At 37.5% G+C, this 21,081-nt stretch overlaps 1 protein-coding gene and 1 pseudogene across 2 annotated transcripts in view; both read right to left on the bottom strand.

Moving 5' to 3' along the window:
* Window positions 1-21,081, bottom strand: part of LOC150094680 (sialin-like) — a 143,780-nt gene that overhangs the window by 113,927 nt on the left and 8,772 nt on the right. The gene's annotated exons all lie outside the window — the stretch shown is intronic.
* LOC150094681 (5S ribosomal RNA) lies at window positions 12,377-12,494 on the bottom strand (annotated as a pseudogene).

The following is a 21,081-nucleotide window of genomic DNA, read 5'->3' as shown; positions in this document are numbered from 1 at the left end:
GTATCAACCTGGATACTGAACGAACGGGGATGTGCTGGCAATCTGAGATTTAGCTGACCAAATTATAGTCTTATTAGCTTAAACCAAAATACAAAATAATGGTACAACATAACAAAATTTCATGCAGCCCAGTTAAACAAGGCCCCTGCTGTTTTCGCCAGGAAACCAGGGCAAATAGCGAAAAGTCAGCTATTGGAACAAATCTGAAAACACACCCCAACTCAACATCAATAAAGTTAAAGATCGGTACTATCAACATAAGAAGCCTGACTGGCAAAGAAATGGAGCTAGCTGAGGAATTAGATAAGTACCAGATCAACATAATAAGGGTGACTGAAACAAAAAAGACAAAAACTGGTGAAATCTTTCTGAGCAATAAATACAAAATGTTATATTCTGGCAATGACAATCAAGGAAAAGAAAGAGTAGCCACAGTATTCAACACAAAATACGAAGCTCATCTTCTTGAATGGCAGGCAGTGTCAAGTAGAGTGATTTGAGCGAATATCAGAATAGGGAACTGGACAATGAGACTTATTTGTGCCTATGGTCCCACAGAAGGTTCTACTAAGGTAGAAGTGGAGGAATTTTTTGAGGCTTTGGAGAAAGCTACTGACACAATGAAAAAGGAAAAGTTGGTCCTTGTTGGGGATCTAAATAGTAGAGTAGGAAATGATTGTCAGACATACAAAAATATTTTGGGAAAATTTGGAGAAAAGATCAAAGCTAATAATAATGGCAAATCCCTGTTGGATTTCTGCTCAGGACATGGACTGGTTATTACTAACACTATGTTCCAACATAAAAATGTGCACAAAATGGAGAGAAGAGGCAAGGAATAAGAAAAGTCTCATTGATTGTGTTATTGTTGATAGTGATGTTCTGTACACTCTGGTCTCCTTGGTGCAGTTATTGTTGATAATGATGTTTTCACCTTGGTGCAGGACACCAGAGTATACAGTGGATTTGAAATTGGAAGTGATCACTATTTAGTCTTGAGCAGGATAAAATTGAATTTCATATTGAAAAGAATAACATGAAAGAAAGTTTTAAAGTGAATAAAAGTTGAGCAGCTCTCAGATGTGAACTGTGAACCATAGACTAAAATACACAAAGAATATTGAAGAAAAAAATGAAACAGTTTGAGAACAGCAAACAAGCTTTGGAGATTCAGTGGCAAGCCTTGAAGAAAACACTGGTTGATTCAGCCAGAGAGGCATGTGGTGAGGTTGTCTGCAAAGATAGAAAAATCAGAACTCCATGGTGGACACAGGAAGTTAAAGATACAGTGAAGGAAAAAAAGAAAGCATATCAAAAGTTCCTGGCAAATAAGTCAGCTTGTGCTCTTAGAGAATACAGAGACAAATGTAAGAAAGCTAAACAAAAGTCATGGGAGGACTTTGGCAAGAACATAGAAAATAAATATCAAGAAGGTGGTAAGATATTCTGGAGGTTGTTGAAGAAGCTTAGAAATGGAGGAAAGAGTGCTGTAAAAGAAGTTAGAGATGATAAAGGTGACATGAAAATGAGAGAAAAAGATATCCTTGAAGTATGGAGTAATTACTTCAAAAAATTGCTAAATGAAACAAGCAGTAATAGCTCAGTGGTAAAAAACACTCAACAGGCATACAGTCAGGAATACATATCCATACTTGAAGTAGAAAAAGTCATCAAAGGCTTGAAATGTGGAAAGGCAGCAGGAGTAGATGATATTCAACCAGAAATGCTGAAGTATGGCAGTATAAAAGTCTTACAGTGGCTGCACTGCATAGTTCAGAAATTATATATATATATATATATATATATATATATATATATATATATATAAATGCCGTTTCTAAAACAAAAGAAAAATTATCCCAATTTCATTCTTTTTAGAAGTTAGGGCTGTGTGTGTGTGTGAGAGAGAGAGAAATACAAACAAAACAAACAAATCAGCAGGTGAACATGCATTTCACAGATATGAGATAGATGTGGTTCATAGTATATGCCTCTAACAATATGAGGAGAGTGCAACAGTTTTCTTCGATTAGAAAACCTGAGTTCGAAACCTAGGTAGTGCTATGAAAACCAAAATGGTTTTTCAACTGAAAATAAGTTAGTTTAATACTGAGATAATGGTTATACCCTACCAAGAATGCATTTTTCAGCAAACAGCCAAAGCAGCTGTAAAACATCTTTCATTCACTCACTCACACACAATGCATTTGCCTCATAGTTGCTTCTGCCATGATTCCAATCAAAACAAAATCGCAGCCTTAGTCGACTCAATCATTTTTCTGATTGAGACAACTAAGCTTGGATAGCCAATTAGAGAGAGGCTACATTTTTACTAAGTAGATTACATTCCTCATACTGAACAAATGCTTATGAAAAGATTTAGGTGGTAGATGAAGTTGGTTCTGTAAATAGCATAGTGCAAGGCCATCACCTAGTTTATTGGAGACATGTTTAGTCTTATCTCTGATGTTAAAAAAGAAAAGAAAAAGAAAAAAGTGTTTGTACCTAGAAGGCATGTGTCCTGATGGTCCTCCTTATTTTGATTCCCTCAAAAAAAAAAAAAAAGTACTAATAGCCACTTTGAGAGGAACAATATATTATTCCATGTGTTATAAAAACAACTTAAATAAATTCCTCTTCATGAGGAATTAGAATCAGTATAGTTAGGCATCTCTGTATCAATATTTGTAATCCGGAAAAGGACTTCCACCATTTAGATAGCCCTTAAATGAACATTTTTATCTTCATACTGTTCGAAATTTATATATCTGGAACAGTATGGACACTCTAAAACAATGGTGAATGCACAAAGCAGTTTTACATTCAGGAGACAGGTTATTGTCTCCCATCTGATTTTTTTTAAAGCAGACATTTGTATGTTTTTTTGTTTTTTTTGCAGTGCTCGATCTCAGAAGTCTGGAAGGACTGCCTGTTTTCCTGCTTGCAGAAAATGAGCATAAACTTGCAGCAATGCTTTCACAATTTCCACTCTGTAATCTAGATATTATGGTAGACATACATTTTTGTTTGTACAATGTTCTAAATAACAAAATCTAATATGAGTCCAAACACTTTTTTGTCATTTTTTTATGTTGTTTCTTCATTACAGAGTAAAATGACTACTGATTGCACCTGTAGAACCTGTAGACTCCACCCATAGTGTCTTTGTATGCACATACAGCAATAGGTTTGTATTTCGTGAAACCATTCTTCTCCAGGTATTCCATTGATAGATTGTGCAGGGAAGACAGCAGAAAAACATCTTCTTTGTCTTTCTAATGTAGTGCAAAGAATCTCCCTCGCCGATAAATCAGATTTTCCTATTCAGCAATTTTCATGATGCAAGATCTGGAAGCACGTTTCGCTTTTTTTGCATTAATGGTACAATAACTATCTGTATGATGCTGTAAAAGTAAATCAGTGAGTTCAGGACATATATAATAGTTATCCATTGTAACTCAGTAACCTTTCCCCAGTAAGAGGTCTAGTAACTCAATTACTATTAGTATCGACAAAGGAAGATAACCGAATATTTATCATGCAGAAATACAGTCTGCCAAGATATTCACTTTGTGCTTTGCAAAGCATAAATTTACCCCATACTTTGCTTTCTTCTGGGGACTATACTGCTTACATTTCGATATGCCTTTGAATGGCATAAGGCTTTCATCAATACTCATGTCTCTCGCACAAATATATAGTGATCTAAATTTCCGATGACTTTTCATCAGAAAATAAATTTTGTTTAGGACTGGGCAAGGATATGTTGCCTGATCATATTCCTCATTATTCTGAAAATGCAAATACTTCATGATGAGAGTGAATTGTTTTTCAGTAATAACATCGGAAACACTGGCATGTTTCAGAATCCATTCTGAAACATGCCAATAGACCAATACACTTTGAGAGTGGGCTTTATCACAATACCTTGCACAATCAAAAGCTATAAATGTAAGTAGCATATTGATATATTGGGCTCCAAGATGCATTGCAAGAATGCAGAATGTACTCAATTTGCTGATGTTGACAGCAAGCATAAAGATGAGCCTGTTCCACTATGGAGGAAAGAATATCATCTTTTAGCAATAGACGGAAAAACCTAAAATGTTGCTGTGTCAGTCTTCAGTAATTCCTGCCTTACCTATGAATGGAAAATGTGAATGTGCATTTAGTAACAATCACCCATCTTCTGCATAACGTGTGTAAACTACAGGCAAAATCGCTATCTTCAGAGCTAGAAAACTTTCTCTTATCATCATCATCCATACATGAATTTTTCATCTAAGAATTGAATTGTGTCTTCGATATACTTGCTAATATTCCTTTCTGCTCGAGTAACAGGCTGTAAGCTAATGAAGATTACTGAGAAAGAGAGATGTCTTGGATGCATGCATGTCCCAGTGGAAACACTAAAAAGTCCCAGGTAATATCAAAATACACACACAGAAATTTGTTTTACGTGTGTAGAGGCTTAAGTGCTGTGAGGACATCATGTTGGAGGCTTAATGGATTTTTTACAACACTCAAAAAGAATTAAAATAGAATTTAATACTTCTTATATTTCGTCCTAGTCACTAGGACATCGACGAGGATTACAAAAACAATTAATGTAACATATACTCAAATAACAAACAATACTAAGCCCAACCACGTGGGTGACACTAAAGTCCTATCTAGGTAGAGAGCCCTCTAAGGGCAGTAGTAGGTGGCCTGGAATGTAAGGTGGGAACTCTGGTGATGAGTGTTTCCCAAATCTTCGGAAGCTTAATGCAACCGTATTTATTGAGATTTGGTTGGTTTTTGAGAGCTGCTGCTGCTGCTTCTAAGAAAAGTCTCTCTTTCTTGAATTTGCTGTGGTGGAGCATGGTGGTTTTCTTCTATGATACCCTGTGGGTGGTGTCCAAAACATGGTCAGCCAAGCCTGAATGGCCATAGTTGTGTTTGAAGATGTACGACTTGTGTTCCTCTAGACGGATGGATGCTGATCTGCCTGTCTGTCCAAAGTATGCTAGCTTACAGGAACAGGGTACTTTGTAAACTCCAGGCAGAGAGAGAGGAGGGAGCTGATCTTTCGTAGAACGGATAAGGGTAGCAAGTTTGCGGTGGGGCTTATATGCTGTGTGTAGGTTGTACTTTTTTAGTATCTTGGCTATTTTTTCGGATGTGCCACGGATGTAGGGTATGGTGATGGCATTTTTAAAATCTTGTTGATGAGAAGGACCGGGAATGGGGGAGGAGTTGATTATTTTTTTGATGCTGTGATCGCTGTAGCCATTGGAGAGGAAAGTGCTGTGTATGTGGTTAAGTTCAGTAGTGAGGGCAGTTCCACTGGAACAAAGATTGTGGGCTCTCTTGGTAAGGGTTTTAATAATGCCATATTGTTGAGAGGGGTGGTGGTGGGAGAGTTTGTGAATGTATCTGCCTGTGTGTGTGGGTTTTCTGTATACGGTGAAGGTAAGTGTATCATTAGACAGGCATGTGACTAAGGTGTCTAGGAAGGGTAAACAATTGTTCTTTTCCTTTTCCATAGTGAACTGGATTCTTGGATGTAGACTATTGAGATGACTGAGGAAGGAGTCTAACGTGTCTGGGCCATGAGGCCAAATAGAGAACACATCATCTACATATCTTAGCCAGATAGAAGGTTTGAGTGGGGCTGAGTCTATGGCTCGTTTTTCAAAATCTTCCATATAGAAATTGGCAAGGGGGGGTGAGAGGGGGGAACCCATGGCAGTTCCCTCTATCTGCTTGTAGATTTTGTTGTTCCAAGAGAAATACCCAGAGTTGATGGCAAAGGAAAAGAGATCTAAGATGTCAGAGGGAAAAACGTTTTCTAAGAGAGATAAGGTGTCAATTAAGGGAATATTGGTAAACAAAGAGGAGATATCAAAGCTTACCAATATGTCTGTCTTATTCAAGGTTAAATTTTCTGTGAGGGCTTTAAAGTGGGTCGAGTTTTTTATATAGGAAGGGGACCATCCGGTGAGGGGGATCAGAGAGTTGGCCAGCTGTTTAGATAGTCTATAGCAAGGTGCATTGGTGGCATCTACTATAGGCCTGAGTGGGGAATTGGGTTTGTGGATTTTTGGTAAACCGTATATTCATGAGGGACGGAAGCGGAAAGGTTTAAGTTTTTTCGTGATGTCAGGGGGCCAGGAAGATACTTTTTTGAGTAAGATTTTTTGTTTCTTAGCTTGTGTTTTTGTTAGGGTCGTGTTCTAGCGGGATGTAGGTAGGCGGATTGCAGAGGATAATGTTCATTTTACGATTGTATTCACTGGTATTAAGAATGACTGTGGCATCACCCTTATCCGCTCTGGTGATGACGATACTTTTTTCTTTACGTAGTTTTGTAAAGTTTTTGCAAAAAAAAAAAAAAGTATCGTCATCACCAGAGCGGATAAGGGTAATGCCACAGTCATTCTTAATACCAGTGAATACAATCTTAAAATGGACATTATCCTCCACGATCGCGCTACCTACATCCCGCTAGAACACGACCCCACAAAAACACAAGCTAAGAAAGTAAAAATCTTACTCAAAAAAGTATCTTCCTGACCCCCTGACGTCACGAAAAAACTTAAACCTTTCCACTCCCGTCCCCCCCGAATATACGGTTTACCAAAAATCCACAAACCCAATTCCCCACTCAGGCCTATAGTAGATGCCACCAATGCACCTTGCTATAGACTATCTAAACAGCTGGCCAACTCTCTGATCCCCCTCACCGGAAGGTCCCCTTCCTATATAAAAAACTCGACCCACTTTAAAGCCCTCACAGAAAATTTAACCTTCAATAAGATAGACATATTGGTAAGCTTTGATATCTCCTCTTTGTTTACCAATATTCCCTTAATTGACACCTTATCTCTCTTAGAAAACGTTTTTCCCTCTGACATCTTAGATCTCTTTTCCTTTGCCATTAACTCTAAGTATTTCTCTTGGAACAACAAAATCTACAAGCAGATAGAGGGAACTGCCATGGGTTCCCCCCCTCTCACCCGCTTGCCAATTTCTATATGGAAGATTTTGAAAAACGAGCCATAGACTCAGCCCCACTCAAACCTTCTATCTGGCTAAGATATTTAGATGATATGTTCTGTATTTGGCCTCATGGCCCAGACACGTTAGACTCCTTCCTCAGTCATCTCAATAGTCTACATCCAAGAATCCAGTTCACCATGGAAAAGGAAAAGAACAATTGTTTACCCTTCCTAGACACCTTAGTCACACGAATGCCTAATGATACACTTACCTTCACCGTATACAGAAAACCCACACACACAGGCAGATACATTCACAAACTCTCCCACCACCACCCCTCTCAACAATATGGCATTATTAAAACCCTTACCAAGAGAGCCCACAATCTTTGTTCCAGTGGAACCGCCCTCACTACCGAGCTTAACCACATACACAGAACTTTCCTCTCCAATGGCTACAGCGATCACAGCATCAAAAAAATAATCAACTCCTCCCCCATTCCCGGTCCTTCTCATCAACAAGATTTTAAAAATGCCATCACCATACCCTACATCTGTGGCACATCCGAAAAAATAGCCAAGATACTAAAAAAGTACAACCTACAAACAGCATATAAGCCCCACCGCAAACTTGCTACCCTTATCCGTTCTACGAAAGATCAGCTCCCTCCTCTCTCTCTGCCTGGAGTTTACAAAGTACCCTGTTCCTGTAAGCTAGCGTACTTTGGACAGACCGGCAGATCAGCATCCATCCGTCTAGAGGAACACAAGTCATACATCTTCAAACACAACTATGGCCATTCAGGCTTGGCTGACCATGTTTTGGACACCACCCACAGGGTATCATGGAAGAAAACCACCATGCTCCACCACAACAAATTCAAGAAAGAGAGACTTTTCTTAGAAGCAGCAGCAGCTCTCAAAAACCAACCAAATCTCAATAAATACGGTTGCATTAAGCTTCCGAAGATTTGGGAAACACTCATCACCAGACTTCCCACCTTACATTCCAGGCCACCTACTACTGCCCTTAGAGGACGCTCTACCTAGATAGGACGTTAGTGTCACCCACGTGGTTGGGCTTAGTATTGTTTGTTATTTGAGTATATGTTACATTAATTGTTTTTGTAATCCCCGTAGATGTCCTAGTGACTAGAACGAAATATAGGAAGTATTAAATTCTATTTTAATTCTTTTTGAGTGTTGTAAAAAATCCATTAAGCCTCCAACATGAAGAAATTTGTTTTGTTTTTCAACTTTCTGATTGATTAGCACATATTCGAAACATTTTATTCTGATATTGCTTTTTAGGATGACACTGTTTTTTAAATATTAGTTTGCCCCATGACGCAATATCACAGAATTTCCTGATTTATAATAATCAGGAAATAATATAAATGAGAAAATATACAAAATTTGCTAATTTATAATAATTACAATTTAATTTCAGTATTGGAAAATTAAGTTATTGAATTACAATGAAAAAATAATGAATCAAACAAAAAAAAAAGTGCAGCTATATTACCTAGCAGAGTTTTTTTTTTTTTTTTGGGGGGGGGGGGAGATAGCTCTCAAAGGAGAAATACAACACTATATGGAAAGTATCGCTACTTCAAAACTGTCGCATAATGTCTAACAGAAAATACGTACATAACAGCCATTTATTTCAGTTTGTAATGAGTGATTCAAGGAAACCAAGAAAGTGAAGTGCAAAGAACTACAGATTACATTATAAAGATTATGTATAGTTCTCTATAAAGCAAAATTGTAAAAGTGTGAAACGTCATTCAATCTTTAAACTAATCTTCAAGCTAAGATTAAGAATAAAAAATAAAGAAAACTTAATTTGAAACAGTTGGGGCTGTATTATTTTTAAGATTTAGATTTTCATTAATTTATGAAATAAATGTTTCACAAAAATAATTATTATTATTATTATTATTATTACCACGGGCTACTCCAGGAGTCCTTAGACTCATCGAGGGAGGACTTAAACATCATGTTCACACAGCTGTTCAACATTCTCACAGTATCTATCATACCTTGCCTTGAACTCGCTCACTGTCATAGCACCCACAACAGACTCTGGCAGCTTATTCCACTCATTTACCACTCTAAAAGTAAAGAACCCAGCTCTAACACTCCTGCTAACCACGCTCTTGCCCAGCTTCCATGGGTGTCCCCTAGTTCTCCCACCACCAGTCCTGATCTCAAAAATATCATCTGAATTAATCCTATAGAATCCTTTTAGCAATTTGAATGTCTCAATCATATCTCCCCTTTTCTGCCTATCAACTAGTTTCTGCAACCCACAAATCTTCAACCTGTTTTCATATGGTTCATTCCATAGATCTGCTATCATCTTAGTCACTCGCCTCTGGATCCTCTCCACCTCCTCCCCATCAAGAAGGAACCGAGGTGACCAAATCTGGGCACAGTAGTCGAGATGAGGTCTTATCAGGGCTCGGTACAGAGGTACAATAACTTGTTTTTCTCTGCTCGTCAAGGTATTTTTCAACAACCAAGTGAGTTGATGAGCTGATTTAGCTACTTTCGCAATGTGCCCCCTAAACTTCATCTCCCTATCCACCAACACTCCCAAGTCCCTGGCCTCATCAATCTCTTAGAGTACAGTTCCACCAATGTGGTATACTGCTGCTAATCTTTTCACTCCGAAATGCATAACCTTACATTTTGTCACATTAAATTGACATCCATTCTCCTTAGTCCAGAACTCCAATCTATCTAAGTCATCTTGCAAGACTTTGACATCTTCTGCATTCACTATCGCCCTACCCAACTTTGCATCATCAGCGAACAAATGAACTGTCCCACTTAGACCCTTCCCTATATCGTTAATGAACAGATTAAACAGCAGTGGTCCAAGAACAGAACCCTGTGGCACACCACTAGTCACAGGCCGTTTTTTGGACTCTACTCCTGAATAAACTACTCTTTGATATCTCTCCATCAACCACCCAGCTATCCATCTCACCAACCCTATATCCATTCACATATGTTGTAGTTTACGGATTAGAATTCCATGTGGTATCCTGTCAAACGCCTTTGCCAGGTCCAGCAGTATCACTGTAAACCCATTTCCCTTATCCAGTTCAGCCGTCACCTTGTTATAAAACTTGAGCAAGTTACTGAGGCATGATCTACCCTTCACAAAGCCATGCTGTCCTCTGTACAGTATCTCATTTTCATCAATCCATTCCTGTATTTTTCCCTTGACTACTTTCTCCAAGACCTTGACAACGACTCCTGATATGCTGATCCATCGGTAATTTGCAACCATAGTCTTGGATCCTCCTTTATGCAGTGAAACTATTTTCCCCTCTTTCCACGCCTTCGGGACTAAGCCAGACCTGAGACTCAGATTAAACAACATGGTCAAGGGCACTGATAATTCATTAGCCGCTTCATGCAAGACCCATGCCGGTATACCATCCAATCCCACAGATGTATTCACATTAAGGTTCTGTAATAGACTATTCACCTCCACTTCATTCATCACAATTCCCATATAAACTAATGGTTCCTTCATTTTTTCAAAGTCACCACCTGGATGATATACTTTTGCAAAGTGCGCGCTCAGTAACTCCACTATATCGACTGGTTCAGTGAACTCTTTACCATCATCATTCCTTAAAATCATTTTGCCATGTACAGTTTTTTTCTTGCTTGTAGCATATTGAAAGAACTGTTTGGGATTCTCTTTTGCTTGCATAGCTAGTTTCCTTTCATAATCGGCTTTTGCTGTTTTTACTACACTCGTTACCCTTCTGGCCTGTACTTTATACCGTTCATGTGCCTGCAGGTCACCCCTTTCTTTAAATTCCCTCCATAGTTGTTTCTTTTTTTGCAGCTCAAGCTTAATGGTGTTATTCATCCATTTAACCCCTCCTTGTTTCACTATTCGGACCTTAGGTATACAATCAGCTATAACCTCCTGTAAATGCTCTTTGATCACTTCCCATGCTCTATCGACGTCCAGCCCTTGCAGTTGTACATGCCATGGCACTGATCCAAGCAATCTCCTAAGCTTGTCATACTTGCCAGCACGGTAATTCCACATATACCCTGTCTTAGTCAAAAATTTCACACCTTTAGCCACCTCCCAGGTCAAGACCTTATGATCACTCTCACCAATAGGTGGCAACATGGTCATATTCATTACAGTCAAATTCTCAGATACTATTACCAGGTCAAGCACTCTCACACCCCTATTATTTTCAATTACATGCTGTTTCAGATAGTTATCCCTTAATAATTGAATAAAATCCATTTCCTTCCTGACATGTGTCCTCTCCTCCTTCCAATCAATGTTACCATAGTTGAAATCCCCCATAATAATTACCCTCCTTCCACTCATTTCATCAATTTGTTTATGCATACCATCTCCACCATCTATTCCATCACCTGGTCTATAGCAGCACCCAACTGTATATTTTATTCTGCCAGTATCAATCTCACACCAAATAGCCTCAAATGAGCTCCTTTCACTATCCTGCAATACTTCAATTCTCCTTGGCTGCAGTTCATCAGCTATCATCAATAACACCCCCCCCCCAATTTTATTCTCTCTGTCCCTCCTAAACATACTATAACCTACACATTCTATCCCACTAACTATATCATCTTCCGTCAGCCATGTTTAACTAATGCCAATAACCTGTGGCCAGGAAGAGCCAATCAAGGCCAAAAATTCTTCCTTCTTGTTCCTAATACTCCTGGCATTAGTATACATGAATTGCAGTGTTCCCTTTGTCCCACCCCTATCTTGATGCGTTATTCTAAATATCCCATTCCCATTTTTTGTCCTTATTGCTGGCTCAGGTACATTATATACATTTTTACACTCAACTGTCTCACTGATGTCTGGATATCCACTTCCCCCCCTCCTTGGTAGTTCTAGTTTCCCTGGTTCTGCACATCCATTTTCAGTTCATTCAGCAACACTTTTTCCAGTCTCCGCACACCAAGTCCATTCAAATGCAGGCCATCCATCTTGTATAAGTCCTTTCGCCCATCAAACTCATTCCACACGTCCACAAATTCCACACCACACCGTCCGCATAATATCATTTGCGATTATGGCCCTCCTTCTAAACTCCTCTCTGTCATACCGCGGTAACAGACTCACCATTCTAACTCTGTCACTCTTTTCTTTCGCTACCTTTAACAATACTTTCAAGTCCTCTCTCATAAAAAATTTATCACCTTTCAATTCATTCGTACCAGCCACAATTGTTATTTCTTTCACCCTCTGTTTTTGCACTCTAATGCTCTCACTTACATCCTTAAATTTCGCACCCGGTAAGTACGATTTAGTTACACTCCCATCTATTACTCCTCTTAATAACGAGTCACCATTCAAAAAATTCTAACGCCAACGGTACTCGGTATTCCCAGGTGGCACCCTCCCAAGTACTAACCGAGCTCAACGCTGCTTAACTTCGGTGATCGGACGAGAACCGGTGTACTCAACGTCATTTGACCGTTGGCCAATGAATTATATTGATTCAAGTTCTGGGAGAATAAAATATATTGGCGACTAAGATAATTAGTAAAAAAATTGATAATACATTAGTCTTAGAAGGTGAAGAACGTCTGAAAGGAGCTCTTATTTTGTACTGCATTAAAAACTATAACCCTACGATAAAAGAAGTAGAAAAAATAAATATAACTTGTAGGTATTTAGTCTAATATAACTATGATTCCAGCTACTGAACAAATGGCAAGCAACTGCATTCTTGTATAGGTAACTGAACATAGCTATATACAAGAAGTAATCTGATTAATTGTTCTCCTCAATGTGAAGGGTGATCACACCTTCTAATGGACATAACACCCAAATTGAACTTCTTATCTATGTTCTTTCAACAAGTAGTATGAATCGTATCCAGATTTTGCTGGACATGTATGTACGAGGCCAGTAGGAGGTTAATATCATCTACAGTGATGGTACTAACTTTGCCTGCAATGTGATTTGCTAGTGATGCTGTATTACTATACTAAACAACTGCAATGCTGTTGCTACACTCTACAAATTTTGTCAACGAGCTCTACTATCTCCATGTACTCTGCAACGAATGATTAGTCATTTTGAAGAAATGGGATCATTGTGAGTTAGACCTGGCAGAGGTTGCAAACCAATCAGTTCACAACAAGTGAATGAAGTTGCTAATGTCGTTGTGGAGCAGACCATGAATAACAGCATTGGTTCTTGCAGTGCACTTGCTGTATCAAAACACATGGATTTGCCTTACACAACTCTCTCGAAAATTCCATGGAAGATTCTGCATTTCTACCCATTCAAGATAACCCTGACACAGGAGTTGTGCCTGCAAGACTTTGAAAGTCAACTGACATTTGCTTTAACACTCCTTGATCAAGTAGAGTTGGACGCTGCATGGCCATGGAGGATTCTGTGGGGAGATGAGGCTCGCTTTCAACTGAATGGAGCTGAGTATGGGCTATGCAAAACCCGCCTGCAATTCAACAAATTCCTTTACGTTCATCCAAAGATACTATTTGTTGTGGATTTACAGCTTCGTTTATGATTGGACCATTCTTCTTTGAGGACATTGGCCAGTCGGGTCTTGTGACCTGCTTAGTTACTGCTGAGAGGTATTGCTACCGATATGATAAACAATTTTGATGTGCTACAGCTACAGCAGCACCTGCATGGATTCATTCATTTACATGCAAGATAGGACTCCTCTACACATTGGTCTATCTGTCCAGGAGGTTCTTCGAGAGCAGAAGACAGAGTGATCAATCATGCATTTCCTACTGCATGGCCACCTCATTTACCTGATCTGACCCTCTGTGACTTCTGACTCTTGGGATTTCTCACAGAGAGTTTATTGGGATCATCCTGATAATTTGCCAGTGCTGAAAGACAGCATAATGCAGAATACTATCCTGAAGAGAAATCCAGCATATACTTACCATTTTTATTATTAGCTTTCCTCTTTTTTCCAAAACATGTTTATATGCCAGGTAATCATTTCCTGCTGTGCTGCTTAGATTCCCATCCTTTTCTCAAGCTATCAGCTGTCTTCTCTAATGCTTCAAAAAATTCTTCTTCTTCCATATTAAAACCTTCTGTTGGGACCATACACACAAGTAAGTCTCCAATTCACCATTCTGATATCTGCCCACATATGCACCCGATACCATTCAAGAAGATTACCCTTGTATTTAAATGCTATAGCTACTCTTTTCACTTACCATTTTTATATAACATCTTGCATTTGCTGTTACTTAGAAGAATCTCACCTGTTTTTTTATCTTCTTTGTTGGTAAAATCTACTATGTCAATCTGATACTTATCAATTCTTCTGCTGTTCCACTTCTTTCTTCTTGATGCTTCTTATGTTGATAGTGCCAATCTTGAATGCTGTTGACTGAGTTGGAGTTTGTTCCTGTAGCTGACTATTCACTGCACCCTGATTTCCTGACAAAAACAACAACAACAACCCTTTTTAACCAAGCAAAGTCCCAACCAACATGAAATTCCATCATAGTGAACCATTATTTTGTTTTATTTAAGTCAATAAGAATATCATTTGGTCAGCTAAATCCAAAACTGCTAGCTCATCCTCATTCAGTATCCAAGTAGATGCCTACTAACAGGAGATCTACATTCCATAAAAGCTCTGTGGAAGTCTCAAAGTTATCCAGCTTTGACCCCTAAGTAACCCCATGGGAAATATGAATTCAAATTTGTATTCAATATCTGTATCAATTTTGGAGTTTGTCAGTCATTTTTATTATTAGCAAAACTGACAGCATTTTTTTTTTAATTGAAGTTAACTTTTGAAAAGTATTCAACTATATAATGCACAACTTGGTACTTTTTTTTTAATTTGTTTATATCAAGATGGATGAAGTGTACACTCATAACATACATGACTGATATCACAAATGATATCCAGAAAAGTGCATTCATTGGTTACTTTATTATTATTATTACAAGACGCCTCTATGGAGTCCAAGGACTCAATGCAGAGGCAATGAGCCCTTGGTAACATATGCTAAAAGATGAACATGAAGTTCAGCACCCTGTTCAGTGAGTGTGAAAATTATCAAAAAATGCCAAATATATTTTTCTCAGGTCTCAAATTTCAATGAGCCAGTCAATACATGATGCAAAGAATAGTCAGAGATCCAAGATGAAACTGCAATAGTTGATAATGGTGATGTAGTTATCCTACAGGATGATTTAAATAAATTGGCATTGTGAGTGAAGAATAATAACTGTGAATTTGGAAGTTTGACTTGGAAGTTTTTTTTTACTTGGTTAGATTATAAATTATATATTTGGTTTAATCCTTTATCCAAGTGTAAGCAAACAAAGTTTGCACCTGAAGTATCTTCAGAACTGGAGAAACTCGAGGCAAAGGTGGATGACTTCACATCACTTGCCTTAGTATCTCATAATGCAAAGCACATCTCCTTGTGGACATGTATAATGCTAAGCATTATGGGAAGGGTCACTACTCAGACCGGTTTCAACGTTTATTGAGTTCTCTTTAGTGGGAGCCAGGCCCATGATACTAAGGTTGAAGTAATGCAGAAGTCATATTTTCCTATACCAGTTGCCAAAAGGTGTCACACCTTGTAATTAAATTACTCTAGATTAGAGAAAGGTTATTGGAAGTTTTTTCACTTGGGTAGTGACCCTTCCCATAACACATACCATTATACATGTCTACAAGAAGATGTGCTTTACATTATGAGATACTAAAGCAAGTGATGTGAAGTCAGTCCACTTTACCACAAGTTTCCCCAGTCCTGAAGATACTTCAGGTGCAAACTTTGTTTACTTACACTTGGATAAAGGATTAAACTAAATATATAATTTACAAAGAGTTGAAGTTCAGATGGCATATTGCAAAAGTTGGTAAAATAGTTCAAAGAATACATGAATGTTAAAAAAACATGCTAACAACTATAGAGAGGGAGGTTATTATCCCTCTTTATAAGACTATGATTCAGTCATATCTTAACTGCTGTGCAAGATATGATCACTTGGCTTTCTTGGGGGATCAGGAGGCGGTAGAAAGTATTCAGAGACTAGTGACCAAGATAGTGGTCTGTGGAATGCTGCCTATAAGGATGTGTTGAAAATGTGTAGGTTGCAAAGTTTAGTTGATAAGCAGAAAAGAAGGGATATGACAGAAACTTATTAAAGGAGTCCGATAAGACTGACATAAAGGAAATTTTTCAATATGTGACAAATAGAGAAAGAATTAGGAATCAAACATGTAAGTTGTGTAAGAGTACATATAGTAAAGATGTTCAGACTAGAATTTTTGTGTGGAGAGTAGTGAGTGAGCAGAATGGATTGCCAAAATTAGTTGTGAGTACCTTGACAGCAAATTAGTTTGAGGAGAGATATGATAGGTTCTGTGTGTATAAAAGTTAATGTGAGTCACCTAGGATAAGTCTCCAGACTCCATGGAGATACCAAAATAACAATAATAATAATAAGAAGAATATATTATTAATAATAATAATATAGGGGACATATTTCAACTATGAAGATATGGATGGAAGGAGAAAGGTCACGTGGAGAGAAGAACATGGAATTTAAGCAGCTACTAAGAGCTAATTATCTGAAAAAGTATGTGACAGAGTAGACTCAGAAAGTGAGAAACCTAGATCTGATAATAGCAGAGAGGGTTTTCCCATAAAATGTAGCCACATGCTTCTGATTGTGAAGAACAATCATGCAGACCTGACTTGGGACATTGCTAAACCTGTCAAATTTTCAGTTCAGAAGGGTAACTACAGAATAGTAACTATGTTTAACTACAGACTGGGTGGATCTGACAAATTTAGGAGGTAGCTTAGAATCATGTCATGACCTTTGACCTTCAACTTCCTATCTACTAAAACTCCAAGATCCCTAGCCTGATCAGTTTCTTCTAGCATAATCCCACCAATATAATATGACACTGGATATCTAATCACACCAAAGTACATGACCTTACATTTATTAACATTGAAATGACATCCATTTTCACAAGCTCACAATTCCAGCCTATTCAAATCTCGTTGTATGTACTGCATATCAGCAGCACTCCTGATTACTCTACCTATTTTTGCATATCAGCAAATAGTTGTGTGTCATATGTCAAATCCTTTCCAATGTCATTAATGTACAGATTGAATAATAATTGTCGAAGGACAAGGACTGATCTGTGAAGCACGCCACTGGTTACCTTGAATCTTGCAGATTCACAACTCCCATATACAACTTTTTGTTATCTGTCAGTCAACCAGCCATCCTCTTATCCATGCTAATAGTTTATAATCCAATCCCATATTCTTCTCAAATGTATGCAACAGTCTTCCATGATGTATTCCATCAAAAGCTTTAGCAAAATCCAAAAGTATCATGGTGTATCCATTCCCCTTGTCTCTCAGGGGTAACATTATTACAGAATGTGAGCAAGTTGATAAAACATGACCTTCCCTTAGTAAACCCATTTACTAAGGGAAGTAAATGGGTTTACTTCCTTAGTAAACCCATTTACAAAGCTGTTTGTTGCAAAGTAGAGATTCTCTGTCAACCTATTTCTGAATGCAAGTCCTAACTAACGTTTCCAAAATCTTCACTACCACTCCTGATACACTGAATGGTCAATAGTTGGATACATTGGTCTTTGCACCATCTTTGTGCAATGGGATTACCATACATTCTTTCCACCCCTGTGGAATCCTCCCTGTTCTGAGACTCAAATAATATAGCCTGGTCGAATGAATAGCCAATTCAGCTGATCACTCTTTTAGCATCCGTGCTGATATCCCATCAGTTCATATCGCAGAATTATTATTCAGCTTGTGCTAATGGTACATAAAAAGCTTAGAGGGCATATTGCAAAACTTGGTAAAATAACTTGAAGAATTACTTGGATGTTGAAAAACACACTAAGAAGTAAAAATAGAGAAGTTATTATCCCTCTTAATAAGGCTACGATTTGGTTACATATTGAATATGCAGAGATTTGGTCACAACAATATCAGGAGGTGGTAGAGAGGATTCAGTTTCACCCAAACTGGTGAGAGATCTGTGGAATGCTCCTTATGAGGATAGATTGAAGGTTTGTGGACTGCAAAGTTTGGTTGATGGGAGGAAAAAAGGGATATGATAGACTCTTATAAGATATTAAAACAATTTTTAAAAAACTGACACAAGGTATTTTTTCAATACATGACAGATTGAGAACTAGTGATCATCTACGAAGTTGTTAAAGAGTGTGGTTAGTAAGGATATGTGGACCAGAATTTTTGTGTGGAGACTAGTGAATGAGTGGAATAGATTTCAAAAATTAGTTTCGAGTTCCCTGACAACGAATGAGTTTAAGGAAAGGTACAATAGGTTTGTGTTAAAGTTATTGTGGGTCTGTCAAGATGAGTCTCTGCACTTCATGAGGATACCATATAATAAATAATAATAATAAAAACAATTCGCATCCACAATAGTATTTGAACCATGTATACTGGTTGGAAAGCAGATAGGCTAACAACTTGACCGATGATTAGCAAATATCTCAGCAAGTTCCAGATTGTAGCCACCTATACTTTTTCTGTTATCATTCCCAAGGAATATACTAACACCCATGCTTACACAATCTCTCTAACTTTTGTCAAATTGGCTGTTCTTCAAGAAAATATTAATAGCAATACCAAAAACTACACTAGACCAAAGCACATAAATCAGAACTAGTTTAGCATGGATATAAGAAGTTATAAATATGAAAAATTATTCAAATTATTTATTTGGATGCTCATAAAAGTTAGGAAATAGTTGTTATCAACTGCAGAAAATAATTTTGTATTTATTTTTTTTTAAATTCATAATGAATTCTAATATGTAGCACTGATCATGGAATAGACAATAGATTATTGTTATACATTTAATTAGTGCCCTTTCAAATTTCATAATTTCCACTTGTTCTCAATTCACAAGACATCTCCCTAAATGTTTTACCTTTACTTAGTATTCACCTAACTTTTCATTTTACTTATATTTACGTGTTGAGGCGCAGGTTCTTAATTTTTTTTTTTATCCAAAATCCCTTTTCATATGACAAAATTATTAGCAACCCTCTAGCAGCACTGATTAAGTTAGGTTTTTTTATACTTTAGTCTCATGTAATTATGACATTTGATGACATTTATTTCTGCAATAAACTAAACAAATATAGAATAAAAGGTTGTAGTGTATATAATAAATATATATTTAACAATTTTTGCTATGATCCCCAGAATCTTTTTCCGCAACCCCTCCAGGGTGTTAAGTTAAGTTAAGGCATTGGTATTGTCATTGGTATTGTTCCAGTCTTGGCTGGTCAACAAGGCTACATGATTTCAGTACTAAGGTCTAATTGATAAGTAAAGAAAGGTTGAGTGTGTTAAAAAAACTAGAAAATAAAACGTTCAGTCTTGTAGATAATACTAAAAGTAAGCTTCAAGTTTTGAGTGAGTGAACCTGTGTTAGAAAGAGAGAGGTCAACCAATTAATTCACTTTTTTCTGGATATAGCACAACTTTCTTAGAGAAGTTTTACATGCATCATCCCAGATGGGTGAGCAGCAATCCAAAGTTAGGAGATTTGGGATTTATATTTATATTGTATAAGCAGTTGTACAGGTGAGAAAAAGCATCTTGAGCAGAAACAGGTACCAAGTTTTTTTTAATATTTACAGATTAGCTGCTTCAGTTCAGTGTATTTGTAACAGGAAAAGCTAAAAGTACAGTCAGCCTAAGAAAAGGAATATGGTCATAACTGGAAAGAGTAGTATAAAAAAAGAGATTGGAAGAGATGTGAGAGATTTCTTGGGAAATAACACAAATCAGATTTTATGGCATTTATTATGGAAGATGTCGAAGCTTAGAATGATTATGCACTAGAAGGTTTATCAAAATAAAGCACCTCTATAGAGAGAGAGAGACTGGAAGAACACAAAGATATTGCACCCTTTGAATGGAAAAAACCTGAATTTGATTCTTGAGATGATGATGAGAGGAATCTTTATATGGACTTTTTCAATGAAGGCGAGTTAGCCAGTGAGTCAGAAAGCCAGTGAGAGAAGATAATTAATGACAGGCAATTTATGTATGAGATTTCTCCTGTGAAAAAAGTAATCACATCAAATTCCTGACATGTACCCTCAAAAGGGGGGGGATACAGGATATGATAGTACTACATGAAAAATTTACGTCACCGCTAACTTTCTATCTACAATTTTCCTCCAAATCGATCTGTTACTTGTCAAGACTCCAACATTATCAGATCTTATATTTCTGTCTTCTAAGGCACTGTTACTGTATCAACCCACCCATATCTTGCTCTTCCTCTGGATGTTTTTCCTGTCAACATGGCAGGAAAAAGATCCAAAGGAAGATTAACTATTAACACATTCCTAGATGCTAATAATGTCAAGTTCCTTCCTAATATCCTCATTTTTAATAAAATACTGCCATTGATGACATCTGTTCACACCCTAATCTTTCTCAGGACTCTCGCATCTGAAGTGTCTAGTCTTTGGTCAAGTGTTTCATTTCTAACCCAGCTCTAAGATCCATAAGTTAAAGCTGGCTTCAACATGGTCTTGTATACAACTAATTCAGTATTGTGTTCCGTATAATTTCTCTCTTATTGCATATAAATTTATTCAGCTGACTTCCTACCAAACCAGCTTTGTTGATTCTATTATCTACTTCCATATTTAATTTACCAAATTTCACTAAAAATCATGCATAAGTAACAGAAATGTTTTACTTGTTCTATAGGTTCTCCATTCACAATGCAGTTGATATTTTCAATGCCTCTGCCTATTTTTATTGTCTTTGTCTTATTATTGCTGACCATCATATCATATCAGCTCATCAACTCACTTGGTTGTTGAAAAATACTTTGACGAGCAGAGACAAGTAAGTTATTGTTCCTCTGTACCGAGCCTTGATAAGACCTCATCTCAACTACTGTGTCCAGATTTGGTCACCTAGGTTTCTTCTTGATGGGGAGGAGGTGGAGGGGATCCAGAGGTGAGTAACCAAGATGATAGCAGGT

This window comes from Typopeltis vanoorti, chromosome 21 (genome assembly GCF_054136105.1).
Source record: "Typopeltis vanoorti isolate ZY-2024b chromosome 21, IOZ_Tvanoo_1.0, whole genome shotgun sequence".
In the NCBI taxonomy this organism is placed as follows: Eukaryota; Metazoa; Arthropoda; class Arachnida; order Uropygi; family Thelyphonidae; genus Typopeltis; species Typopeltis vanoorti.
This window is presented reverse-complemented; position numbering and strand designations above follow the sequence as displayed.